The sequence below is a fragment of the Myotis lucifugus genome, unplaced genomic scaffold (genome assembly GCF_000147115.1).
Source record: "Myotis lucifugus unplaced genomic scaffold, Myoluc2.0 scaffold_5, whole genome shotgun sequence".
Lineage (NCBI taxonomy): Eukaryota > Metazoa > Chordata > Mammalia > Chiroptera > Vespertilionidae > Myotis > Myotis lucifugus.
Genome location: NW_005871053.1, coordinates 6,119,280 through 6,133,756, shown reverse-complemented (window position 1 = coordinate 6,133,756; position 14,477 = coordinate 6,119,280). Strand labels below are relative to the sequence as shown.

Here is a 14,477-nt window from a genome sequence, read left to right as displayed (position 1 = left end):
CATGTGAATCCTAGGTTTAACTCATTCCATAACCTTTGCTCTATTCACTGGGCCAAGCTAGGTCCCAAGATACTACCCAATGCTTTGTGAATAATTAAATAATGGAGGGACTATGATCTATACCATTTTTGTCACATGACACACAGTTATTAAAATTCGGTGGCACATCAAAAAATATGTTTTTTGCCGATCTGACCAAAAAATAGGTATAATTTTGATCCATTCACACCAGATGGCTATTGTTGTGTGGCTGTTGTCATTTTTTAATTTGATAATCTAAGAGAAAAGAGGTCAGTGCCCCTGACCAAATAGTTAGGTATTGCATGTTTTAAAAATTCTTGCGGCATACCAGTATGCCTCTTGCTGCACACCAGTTGAAAATCGCTGACCCAAACAATAATTTTTGCCATGGACCTTATTTAAATGAATGACAATCTTTGAAGAGTGAAGCAATATAAATTGTGCCATAATTTCCATGTTGAAATTCAATTTAAGATGTCCATATATTTGTTTTTCTTTCTTGATCGCTGTTTACCAACCCTTTACTATTGATCTAAATATGTAAATACATTACAAATAAAAGTTCCTAGAAATCTGTATCTGATTGCTAGTAGCTCATGGGTAAATTTGAGGAATATCACTCTAAGAGGCATAATTCAGATTTTATAATACGATTCCAGGTCCATGGTCTTCAAAGCTAATTGCCAATCAGTGCCAAATTCAATAATGGAACTTTACCCAAATTATCTCTTTTACTACAGATCACTTTCATGAATGAAATAATCTATACCTTGCTCTGAGTGAGCTATGCATTGATCATTCGCCACAGAGTAAATGTCTTACTTCTTAGAAGCCTTAAGTAGAAGAGTGTGTGTGTTAGGAGGAATTTGCACTAACATGGCTATAAGAAAAAACAACCAACAGGTACGTCTTAAAAGAACATAATAGTAGTATAAAAATATTATAGTACCTTTAAAGATATAGCAGCCTTGATATGTATATTAAAACACTGTAGAGCAAAGCAGTTCAAATGAACAAAAGATAAGGTTATTAAGAGTTTGAACATAAAAAGGTAAAGGAATATCATGGAAAAACCCTCAAGTAACCTCACTTATATATTGATCATTAAATAAATATTTGTTAAATGAATGAATAATTGTATCAGTAGATTTGTTGATTCCTAAGATTTCTTCCAAAATTAGCACTGCTTTTATAAGAAGATGACAGGAAAGAGAGTACATTGTATAAACACTGTTTTGTTGTGTTGTATTAGGGCTCATATTAAAAATATCAGCTGCTAGTATGGTTAGAGACCATGGTGTTTATGGTGAAAGAGGGAAGCTGTATATGTTGTTTTGTAAATGTTTCTTATTAATAGATTTATAACATTCATTTTCTACTCATCAAGGAATTATTCTGAGTCAAAGGAACATGATCTTGAGGGGTGTCTTTGTAATATGAGGTTTGCTTTATTGCACTAGTAGAATGTCAGGCTCCAGTCAGAAAATATTTTTATAATTTAAAATAATGGCAGTGGAAAATAAGGAATAATTCTTAGTGTTCTTTGTAACATTTTATGTTTGTAACTTAGAAGCCCTTGCTGGCTGAATTCTGTGGTACTACTGCTAAGAATTTGCTGAAATGTTAGTGTCTTAATTTCAAATCCATGTAATACTTAGTACATTAGAGCTAATGACCTCTGCCATTCCCTTTTACATTGTGACTTAATTCAGAATTATTTTCCGCCGAAACTGGTTTGGCTCAGTGGATGGAAAATAAGGAATAATTCTTAGTGTTCTTTGTAACATTTTATGTTTGTAACTTAGAAGCCCTTGCTGGCTGAATTCTGTGGTACTACTGCTAAGAATATGCTGAAATGTTAGTGTCTTAATTTCAAATCCACGTAATCTCTCTCCCTTCCTCTCTGTGAAAAATCAATAAAAATATATTTTTAAAAAAAAAGAATTATTTTCCAACTCACTTTTATATATACCCAAAGTCACACAGGATTGTGTGTGCTATGTAAGCCCATTGGCGCACTGTGAGCCTGCAGAAGGGGATCAATATTTATTTCAGCTGCTTACCTTTGATCTAAGCCAGCGATTTTCAAACAGTGTGCCATGGGACGCTGGTGTGCCACAAGAATTTTTAAAATATGCAATATCTGACTATTTATTCAGGGCATTGACCTCTTTTCCCTTTGATTGTCAAATAAAAAAAATTACAACAGCCATCACAATAACTGTCCAGTGTGAATGAATCAAAATTATACCTATTTTTTGTCAGATCTGCAAAAAGTATATTTTTTTTGGTGTGCCACAGAATTTTAGTAATTAGTTTATGTGTGTCATAAGATGAAAAAAGTTGAAAATCACTGGTCTAAACAAATTTGGCATTGCTGCAACAAGACAACTTCAGGGACTCAGAAAATAGTTCTTTCCTTGCCTAATACATAATTTTTAAAAAGTCTCCTATTGTTTATAAAGTTAGCAGGAAAGCAGACATCCTGATCACAAGGGCTGATGATTATGGACCTCCTGTCTGAAGACAGAATCAGTAACCAGTCCTGTTTAGCTAAGAACAGCTCAGTGTAACAGCACCAATAGGAATCCCCCCTCCCCCATGTAATTATTCCTTTTCTTCTTCTCATAAAAACCCCTTACTTCACCCTGTAATTGAGACTATTTATCTTTCTACCTAAATCTGTATACCCCAAATTGCAATTCTTTGATTTCAAATAAATGCCTCAAAATGGATTCTTGTGGGTTTTTTTTTTTTTTAGGTTGATAATAAGAAATACTATATATTTGGTCTTCGTCACATTTCTGGTACTGAGCTCCTAAAACCCTTGGAATTTCTTAAGTTAGGAGAGCAGGGAACGTGTCTTTTGTTATGTTAATGAGAAAGTACCGGAAGATTGGGGGCTGGTTGCCAGGGGAGCCAACTGCCTGATTAGAAGGTTGGAGCTTTCAGTCCCACTCCCCAACCTCTGGGAGGGGAGAGGAACTAAGGATTGAGTTCAATCAACAGTGGCCAATGATTTCATCAGTTGTGACCCTGTAATGCGGCCTCTATAAAACACAAAAGGAGAGGGTTCGGAGAACTTCTGGTTGGTGGACAGGTGGAGATTCCGGGAGAGTGATGTATCTGAAGAGGGCATGGAAGCTTCGAGATCTTTCACAATACTTTGCCTTATACATCTCTTCCATCGGGCCATGCCCCGGGTTATATCCTTTAGAACAAACTGGTGATCTAGTAAGTAACATGTTTCTCTGAGTTCTATGAACCACTCTAGCAAATTAATTAAACCCAAAGAGCGGGTTGTTGGAACTTCTGATCTATTAGAAGCACAGGTGACAATCTGGACTTATGACTGGCATCTGAAATGGAGGGTGGACAATCTTGTAGGACTGAACTCTTATCCTGTGGGATCTGACACTATCTCAGGTAGATGTCTGAACTGAGTTGAACTGTAGGCAATCCAGTTGTGGAAAAACTCCTCCACCCAACACACATTGGAATTGGTACCATAACCCTTTAATTGTTTATTCATTCCTATTGACCATTTCCTATTGTGTTGTCAATTTTTTATCTTATTTATTTCAAGTAGTGCTTTGTATGTATGTTTGTATGTATGTGATACTAATAATTTGTAATATGAGTTGAAAATACTTTTTCTCAGTTTGCCATTTTTTCATTTATTTTTAAAAAATAAAATTTACATTCAATACTATTTTATATTAATTTCAAGCCATATTTTTACTTTAACTATGGTGATTTTTTTTTTTGCCACACAGCATTAAAATTTTTTTTTACATAATTGAGTCTATCAATTTTTAAATGGGTCTGGTTTGAATCCTCATCAAGCAGAATGCTGGCTTTTAGCATAACATATATGTATTTTATCATGTTAAAGAAGTACTCATCTGCCCTGGCTGGGTAGCTCAGTTGGTTGGATCCAAGGTTGTGGGTTCAAGGTTGTGGGTTCAATCCCTGGTCAGGGCACATACAAAATTCAACCATTGAATGCACAAATAAGTGGAACAACAAATCAATGTCTTTTTTTCTCTCTCTCTCTCTCTTTCTCAAAAATTAATTAAAAATTTTTATTTAAAAAAGTACTATTCCTATTTTGTGTGCTTTTTATAACACTGTGAATCTATAAGCATTTCAATAAATACCAACCACAATAAAACTATTCTTCTGACCTATCTATCCTCCCAAACTCCAGTCTCTTGCTGATGACTCCCACTGGTGGAACTAGACAGAAGACAGGAGAAGGAAGTGCCCAAAGGTCAGCTTCCATAGCACAGAGCAGGAGAGAGAAGGATAGAAGGTAGATCTGGAAGAGCAGACACAGTATATCCAGTGCAGAAGCCAGTAACAGCTAACAAGGCAGCCTCTCCATTAGTGGAAAACAAAAAGGTTACTATAGGTGGCAAAAGCAATTTCCTTGAAGCCAGTAGCATCACTTTTGTGTATAGAAGAAGTGGGGCCTCAGTTTTAGGCCTTTTTACATTTTGGGAAGCTGCTCATACCAACCCTTTCTACAGCTAATGTTAACAGGCTCAGGGATTGCATTTCCTGGTCAGGACTGACTGAGCTTTTGAATGTAGATTCCCTCCATATCTAGTACCTTATTTTAAAAAACTTGCTATTCCTTCCTCAGACCTAAAAATAATGTTCTAGTACAGTGGTTGGCAAACTGCGGCTCTCGAGCCACATTCGGCTCTTTGGCCCCTTGAGTGTGGCTCTTCCACAAAATACCGACTTCTGCGCATGGGCCACGAAGTTTCAATTGCACTGTACGTGCACGCCCGCACGTGGTATTTTGTGGAAGAGCCACACTCAAGGGGCCAAAGAGTCACATGTGGCTCGCGAGCCGCAGTTTGCCGACCACTATTCTAGTATGATGAGTATTAGACAGGTCAGTTGTCAGCACCGGAACCAAACACTGTATCTTTGGGAAAGAATCCAGCAGAACATGCCCTTGTTACTAACACCTTGGCCAGCCTCCAGGGGTGTCCTATTCAGGCCTACCTCAGATGCCTCACACCTCAGCAGCCCTGGCTTGGTGGACAGAGATTTCACGTGACTGCACCACACGATGCCCTCTTGGATGGGCTGGTTCTTCCCTTCTGCCAAACATGTGGAAACTGTTCCAAAGTCCACAGCAAACCTGGCCTTCTACTATACAGGCTGTATATTCTGGGAGAAATTGCAGGTCATGGGGTTGCCAGACAAAATAGAGGATACCCAATTAAATTTGAATTTCAGAGAAGCAATGAATAATTTTTAGTATAATTACTTCACCAACATTGCAAGGGACATCCTTACATCAAAAATTTATTCATTGTTTAGATGAAGTTCAAATTCAACTGTTCATCCCATATTTTTCTTTGACAAATCTGGCAACCCTCATCACAGGGCTGTTCCCAAAATAATTCTCCACTATGCTTCCTACTCCCTCCTCCAATTTCAAAACCCCTCCACTGGAATTAGATTCACTAAAGTGATAAGACAACCTAGGAGGGGTGTTAAGATTTACTTTTGAGGCCTTTGCTTCTGACTTTAACTCCCATTAGCAGGGATTAATTTACCTGATCAGTAACTTGGTTCGGGCACTAAGAAGGGCATTTCCGTGGTGGTTGAGAACAAGGGTGGATCGTGAAAATGTTCAATCCCAGCAGGGGTGTGGAGGGGGAGGATGGGTGAAGCTTAAGGGAATGCATGCAGGAAAGGGAATGTTGAAGAGCACTTGTACCATGTGACAGTTTTGCCTGACTGGGATCTTGGCATTCTTCCCTCCTCCATTCTCCTTTTTCTCCCTTCTTTATTCAACCCATAATCATCCCCAGGTGCAGGGCATGAGCTAGAGGCTGGGTCTCCGCAGAACAGAAAGCAGAGTCCTGGTGGAGGAAACAACTGCCAAGCAACCAAGGGCTGGGAGCAAAATAGACCAGGAGGAGAAATAAAACCAAGAAATAGTTTAAAATTAGGCACTTGACATTTAAGAACAAAAAAAAGCCCAAAGTTAGCCAACAACGACTGCTTATTGCCTGATTCAAAACCTCTGAATGACAAAACTTCTGAAGGAGGAAGTGATGGGAGCACGAGGCACCCTGCTGACCCTTCTTTCTGCCTGAGTACTTCTCCGTTCCATCCTCTGGGCAGCAAGGGAGCAGAGACAGACAGCAGCAGCCCTCTCCGCGAAGGCGCTGAACCACACAGCCGCGGCTGACACAGTGGCCCTGTCTCAAGTGAATAAACCAGATCACAGACTGATTTTCGGAGACTGATTCCATCTAACCAGCTTTCCCTGATGCTGTGGCCTGAGAGGCAAAGAGTGCAGTCAGTCAGGAGGCAGACAAAGCTTTACCTCACATGGTGCTTCCACGGGGCCTCCTATTCGTGCTGGAGACTGACCGTTCAGGGGAGCCAGCCTTGGTAAAGCTGTGAGGTGCAAATATGTGTTTGCTGCTATTTCCTCACCGAGGGTTTTGAGCTGTACCGAGCATTCTTGAGGCTCTGCTGCCAGGCCCTGCCCAAGTCCAGCCTGTGAAGAAAAACAGAAGGCTCCAATCAAGTAGAGTGGTCAACTCATCTTGGTTTGTCCAGGACTTTCCTGGTTTCAGCACCAAAAGTCTACACCCCAGGACTCCCTTAATCTCAGGTAAACGGGGGCGATTGGTGAACCATAATCAAGATGTTAAGGCTTGGGTACCTGAACGTCCGTTTCCTCAGCTGTACAATGCATGAAATAGCCAACACAGTTTCTCACCTTACTGCCCCATCTAACAGTCCGCGATTTACCCTCATACTCCCAAACAAAATGCACTAGACCCAAATCCTGAGTTCACTTAATCTGATGATAAACTAATCATTGGTGTGTTAACAGGAAAGGTTGATAGGGTTTGCAGAGAAATTTTAACAATGGCTCTGGGAGGAAGGCATATGGCTGTAGCCGAGTGGTTCTAATGGTAGGAGTTCAGCTGGGAAGATGGGGTGTGAGGCTCTGTGCCATCCTAAGAGGAAGATATTTTGGGGCAGGTGGGTGTGGAGGCAGCCAGTCTGAGAGAGCTGGGTTGGTGGGCTGGTTTCAGCTGCTCAGCAGGAACAGTAGCCACAGGCAGGGCAGTCTTGTCGGACTTGAGCCAACTTTCACTCTATGATGTGAATCAAGTCCGGTAGTTGAAACCAGAGACTGAAGAAGAAGGAAAGTATAGTCTACTGATAGCACTATTTTTTTATTTTTAATTTATTTTTTAATTTAAGTTCTTTATTGTTTAATGTATTACATAAGTCTCCTTTTTCCCCCATTGACCTCTCCCTGGCCGCCCCCAACTCCCAGCACATGCCCTTCCCCTCCCCCCACATCTGTGTCCATTGGTTATGCTCATATGCATGCATACAAGTCCTTTGGTTGATCTCTTACTCCGGGGGTCCTCAAACTTTTTAAACAGGGGGCCAGTTCACTGTCCCTCAGACCGTTGGAGGGCCGGACTATAGTTTTTAAAAAAACTATGAACAAATTCCTATGCACACTGCACATATCTTATTTTGAAGTAAAAAAACAAAATGGGAACAAATACAATATTTGTATTTGCATGTGGCCCGTGGGCCGTAGTTTGAGGACCCCTGTGACTTACTCCCTCACACCCATCCCCCACCCCCGCCTTCCCTCATAGGTTGGACAGTCTATTTGATGCTTCTATGACTCTGGTTCTGTTTTGTTCATCAGTTTATGTTGTTCATTATATTCCACAAATGAGTGAGATCATGTGATGTTTATCTTTCTCTGACTGGCTTATTTCACGTAGCATAATGCTCTCCAGTTCCATCCATGCTGTTGCAAATGGTAAGAATTCCTTCTTTTTTACAGCAGCGTAGTATTCCATTGTGTAGATGTACCACCATTTTCTAATCCACTCATCTGCTGATGGGCACTTAGGCTGTTTCCAAATCTTAACTATTGTAAATTGTGCTGCTATGAACATAGGGGTGCTTATATCCTTTCTGATTGGTGTTTCTATTTTCTTGGGATATTTTCCTAGAAGTGGGATTACTGAGTCAAATTACTGGGAAGTTCCATTTTTAATTTTTTGAGGAAACGCCATACTGTTTTTCACAGTGGCTGCACCAGTCTGCATTCCCACCAGCAGTGCAAGAGGGTTCCTTTTTTTCTGCATTCTTTCCAGCACTTGTCATTTGTTGATTTGTTGATAGCCATTCTGACAGATGTGAGATGGTACCTCATTGTTGTTTTGATTTGCATCTCTTGGATGATTAGTGACTTTGAGCATGTTTTCATATATCTCTTGGCCTTCTGTATATCCTCTTTTGAAAGGTGTCTATTTAGGTCCTTTGCCCATTTTTTGATTGGATTGTTTATCTTCCTTTTGTTAAGTTGTATGAGTTCCCTATAAATTTTGGAGATTAAACCTTCCATCATAAAACGACTAGACTTAATAAATGAATTCGGCAATGTAGCAGGATACAAAATTAACACCCAGAAATCTATGGCTTTTTAAAAAAATATGTATTTTATTGATTTTTTACAGAGAGGAAGGGAGAGGGATAGAGAGTCAGAAACATTGATGGGAGAGAAACATCGATCAGCTGCCTCCTGCACACCTCCTACTGGGGATGTGCCTGCAACCAAGGTACATGCCCTGGGACCTTTCAGTCCACAGGCCAACGCTCTATCCACTGAGCCAAACCAGTTAGGGCCTATTGCTTTTTTATACATCAATAATGAACTCACAGAAAGAGAAACTAAAAAAAAACAATCCCATTTACCATTGCAACACAAAAATTAAGGTACCTAGGAATAAATTTAACCAAGGAGGTAAAGGACATGTACTCAGAAAATTACAGAATGCTAAGAAAAGAGAAAGAGGAAGACATAAATAAATGGAAGGATATTCCGTGTTCATGGATTGGTAGGATCAACATCATTAAAATGTCCATCCTACCCAAAGCAATCTATAGATTCAATGCAATCCTCGTTCAAATACCAACAACGTGTTTCAAAGATCTAGAACAAACCCTCCAAAAATTCATCTGGAACAAGAAAAGACCCCGAATAGCTGCAGCAATCTTGAGAAAGAAGAAAGACATTGGAAGGATCACAATAACAGATAACAAGCTGTATTACAAAGCCACTGCTCTCAAAACTGCCTGGTACTGGCACAAGAACAGACATATAGATCAATGGAACAGAACAGAGAACCCAGAAATAGACCCAAGCCATTATGCCCAATTAATATTTGACATAGGAGCATACAATGGAGTCAAGACAGTCTCTTCAATAAATGGTGCTGGGAAAATTGGACAGATACATGCAAACTAGACCACCAACTTATACCATACACAAAAATAAACTCAAAATGGATAAAGGACTTAAATGGAAGACAGGAAACCATAAAAATCTTAGAAGAAGCCATCAGCAGCAAAATAGCAGACATTTGTTGTAGCAGTATCTTTACTGATACAGTTCCTAGGGCAATGGAAACTAAGGAAAAACAAAACAAAACAAATGGGGCTACATCAAAATAAAAAGCTTCTGCACAGCAAAAGAAACCATCAACAAAACAAGAAAGCCCACTGCATGGGAGAACATATTTGCCAATGTTATTTATTTATTTTTAAATGCATTTGCTCTAAGCCCCGGTCTGTCATCTGAAATACAGATACACAGTTATCATTTGGGAGTAGTTGGGAGTTCAAACTCTGGAATTAGCACCTACTAACTTTGTGATATTGGGCAAGTATTAGGTGGGCTCACATAAACTTTCTGATATTAGGCCTTTTTTGACCTGCAAAAACAGGAATGCTACATGGTTAAGCCTGATAACTCACTCTCTCTTTTCCCTGAAATGCAGATAGGCACCAACCTTCCTGCCAAAGACCCATGGGAGCCCAGAACAGACAGACGCACACTCCCTGCTCAGTGGTGTGGCTGCCTCCTCTGCCTCCATAGGCAGAGAAGCACAAGGGCTCAGAGACTCCACCAGCTGAACCTAGTGGGCCAGATGCTTCCGGGATGTGGGACACTGACAAACCAAGGTGGATCAGACACCTTAGCTGAATGCAGAACTGCCTTCCAATCCCAGGGTTAGCAAAGAAGAATAAGGCCTTTGACTCATTGCCACAGATTTTTCAGGTTGTTCTGAGAACTGAAGATTTTGTTTTTCCTCTCAGTTCCAGAGCATAGCAGAGGGCTTACATGATGGGGTTTTGCTCTAACAAAACTGGGCCCCATCATAAGCCTTATATCTGTGTTTATAGCAACCACACAATGCATCTGTCTTATTCAATTTAAGCATATACCCACACGTGCACATGCATTTGCGAAGCAAATACAAAACAAATTAGATAACCTCATCATTATCAGAGTACAAAAAAGTTACACTGGATTTTTTTTCTCTCAATAATGAACAGGAAGCAATAAAGAGAGGAAATATAAAAAACATTTTGCTGTAATATTAGCATTATAACTAAATAAAATTTATTAACTTAAGTAAATTCACTTGGCTTTTTATATCTCAAGGAATCTAAGAAATAGCTTTCTTACATATAATGAGGAAGTACATCTTTAAGTCTCTTAATATCTTTCTTCCGTATAACACTCCTATGTCTTGCCTGTTCTTTTCTAGTTCATTCTTTTGGCGCTGAAGCAATCTGTTCACAGAAGAAAACACCACAATCCTTAATTCAAATGATAGCTGGGAAAGTCTTTGGACTCCAAGGCCAGCACTTCCCTACTGTGAAGATCCCAAAGATATGATGTCAGAAATCTAAAAAAGAAAACAGAAGAGAGGAAAAGAAAAGAGAAAAGAAAATAACCTTGAAACTGGCTTGGTTTAAATTATCTCTCAAGCTGGACTCTTTCAAATGTGAGAAAGTTCAGCGCTCAACATGTATTAACAAACGGTGTTTACAACAGAAATGCCTGGTTGTGCCTAATAATGGCTTTGCTCTTTGAATTAATTCCTTCCTGGTGACAAAGACTGAGCTCATAAACTATGGGTATGGCTAGGCAGGGCACTTTTGTTTGGCTTGGCTCTCTTGAATGAGTAGAAAAGGCTTGGTTAGGCACCTGGTATTTTGTGGCCAGTAATTATAATACAATTGTTACTCTGCATTACCGAAACTTCATTTTTTGACCAAAAGCCAACTGTACTCTTTAAAGCAAACTTCTTTTGAAAGATTAGTGTGCTTTGAAATGATTTTAAAATCCAATCCACTTTGCAAATAGGATTTGGTACAAGTCAGATTTTTTTTCAAGTGATGTTTTGCTTTAATGCAGCATCTCTTTGCCTGTCGTTTGGTCTGAGTTCCTTCAGCTCTTATAAGCAGCGTGCAATCTTTCCACTTAAGCAGTCTTTAAAAATATATATATATATTTCTATTGATTCAAGGAAAAAGGAAGAATGATAGGGAGATAAAAACATCAATGATGAAAGGGAATCATTGATCGGCTGCCTCCTGCACGCCCCACACTGAGGATCGAGCCTGCAACCCAGGCATGTGCCCTTGACCGTAAGCAAACCTGGGACCCTTCAGTCCACAGGCCGACGCTCTATCCACTGAGCCAAACCAGATAGGGCAAAAATATTAGGTTGATTTGTAATGGAATAAAGATATACTTCTTGCATACTTGAGTTTGTTTACTGAGATCTGTGCCTAATTTAGTTTGAGCCTCTGGGGAAGACAGTGTGCTATAGTGGAGGGCCCACTAATGTGAGAGAGAGTTGTGTGACTTTGGACAAGTCATGTGACTACTCTGGATCTCAGGGTCCTTGATTTATAAAGTGTGTGTATGATGCCGTCCTGACAACTCATAGAGCTGTTGTGAGAAATGGGATGCTGCATGTGGATGTCATAGAACACAGCGCAGGACAAGGAGACAGACTAAATAGTATCAAATGCAAAACATAATCAGAAGAAAAATACTATGTAATAACTTTAACTTATATGAACTGGAAGATAGACTGGTGACTCAATTTCATTTTTCTCTTCCTGACACACAAAGGCAACATTTCCCTGCCTCCCCTGCAGTTAGGATGGGGCCCTATCAGGTTCTGCGTGGGATGCGGCAGAAGTAATGGAGAGTGCTTGCAGACTTCGCCACAAATCCCACTGTGTGTAAGTATATGCACTGTACTCTCACCTCCCTCTGTGGCAACTGTGAAGGCCAAATGTTGAAGATGATGGTATTTTAAGATGAAAGGAGAATGAATTCCAAAGTCACTTCTTGAAGGAGTTGTTCAGGAGGGACCCTATTTACAGTGGATTGTGAAGTACCATGTAAACTTTTATCATAAGTCAATATTTTGGGGTTAATGTGTTATCTAGTCTATCCTGATTAGCATAATAGGATAACAACGTATTATTCTAACATGATATATACATATCAGGTATGTATATGTAAGTTATAAGGTGTCAAGGCATGAAGAAGTGGCTCAGTCTATTTCTTTCTTTCCAAAGTATGAAGAACATAAATGTTCGATTTGTGTTCTTGGGCAAAGATGTCACAAGCACAAGTTACGATGACATTCAAGTCTATGGCTTTCTCATTAGAAGCACATTTACCTATAAACCTGGGGGAAATTGCTCACCTGGAGTTGAAAGACCCCAGGCTCTTTGCATAACTCGTGGCAGCTGCTCCTGCATTGAGGTTTTTACCTTGCATGACTGTCTTAGCTAGGGAGGGAGACAGCCCCTCCCTCCTCCGATCAAACTCTCCATGGACGCTCAGCATTGTAACAGAGAGGACCCAGGAGATGCTCTTGGACTAGGCAATGAGGAAACCCATACTGTAGGGAACACCACCATTACAAAACATATCAAAGCAGTATGTTTTGCAGGTTTGCTTACTGCTCCCTCCATTCCCAAAACAGTTTCAACATGCACACATCTGCAGCTTAACTTCTGTTCCAGCCACCAGAGCTGTACTCAGACCAAAACCTCACTGCAGCCCTGGAGACTGTCCAGCTGCAGACAGCAGGACAGTGATGCTTTCCCCAGAAATCACACTTTCTTTGTCTAGGACTGGCAAGGAAGCCCCGTTATCTTTGAGGCCCTGGGCTTCAAATATCCTCTGTGGCATGCCTGGTCCACCCCTCTGCGGGTAAAGCTTTATTCTAACGCCTTTGGACCTGTGAGTAGCATCCCTAGGGAGGGCTGATCACTTCTTTCCTTAACAAAAACTACCTCCTTTGGACTAGTTAACTGGCTTTGATCCCTGGTGGAGAATCCTGCCCAGTGGGCATGCCGACTTGGGCCACTGGTGACACAGGACAAAAGAAGAACCATGAATACAGTGGGAAATCTGTCAACAAAGTGGAATAAAATCTTAAATCTTCCTCCTAATGAAGACCGGTAAGTGCAACTGTACTTTGAATAAATAGTGCTGACTTTCAGAAAAGAAGGCATTAATATACTTTCTCTAGATATTATTATTATTCTGAGAATTGATAACCTGAAGAATAAAGATACTTTGTTTCTAATTATTGCTTTCTGAGAATTGGTAACCTGAAGAATACACTTTGGCTGTTTCTAATTGCTGCTTTCTAAAATAAATGCTTTAAAAATAATATTACCACTATGTGCTTATTGTAGTACACTTGCCAAGTACAGAAACATATAAAAAATGTTTTAATAAGATCTATCAGCTTCTGCCTTTTGATAGTTAGCCATGTACATACATGTCTATCTCTCCTCTACATTATATGTTTCTTGAAGAAAGAAATCATAGCATTTCTTTAACTTTGTGTAGCTCATAACACCCAGACACAGAGTCTTGACTACAGTAGAGCACAGTAAATGTTTATGAAATGAATACCATTCAATTAATTTAGGAAAGTTGGTGTTTTCACCTACCTTTGTGGACCAGAGTCTCCAAGGTTGAAAACAAAATAAAAAAAAGATACCTGCAATCAAGATTACCTATACCTGGCAGGGGTGGTGCCTGATTATGGATTCTGCAGCCAGACAGACATGGTCTAGAACCCATCTCTGATCTTATTAGTGGTGTGAACACAGCCAGGTTATTTCAATGCTCTGAATCTCTGGGGCCCCCATTCTTGGACCCAAGCTGATGGAATGATCGATACCTGAAATATTTTTTTTTTTTTAATTTTTATTTTTTTTTTTATTAAATTTTTATTGTTCAGATTACATTTGTTCCTCTTCCCCCCCCCCATAACTCCCCTCCTTCCAGTTCCCGCCCCACCCTCCGCCCTCACTCCCCACCCACTGTCCTCATCCATAGGTGCACGATTTTTGTCCAGTCTCTTCCCGAATCTCCCATTCCCCTTCCCCCCCCCCCCCAAGAATAGTCAGTCCATTCCCTTTCTATGTCCCTGATTCATTATAATCACCAGTTCATTCTGTACATCAGATTATTTATTCACTTGATTCTTAGATTCACTTGCTGATAGATGCATGTTTGTTGTTCACAATTTGTATCT

The 14,477-nt window shown here is 40.0% G+C and overlaps 1 protein-coding gene across 2 annotated transcripts in view; it reads right to left on the bottom strand.

Annotated features, from left to right (window-relative positions):
* NFE2L2 (nuclear factor, erythroid 2 like 2) overlaps positions 1-6,507 on the bottom strand; it is a 50,359-nt gene extending 43,852 nt beyond the window's left edge. The window contains exon 1 of one of the 2 annotated variants that reach the window (XM_014467685.2): positions 6,493-6,507. The gene's annotated coding sequence lies outside the window, so the exon portion shown is untranslated. Of the gene's footprint in view, positions 1-6,379; positions 6,396-6,492 lie in introns of those variants that run through there. The other variant, XM_006083075.3, reaches the window with a different exon arrangement.
* Between the last annotated feature and the right edge of the window lie 7,970 nt (positions 6,508-14,477).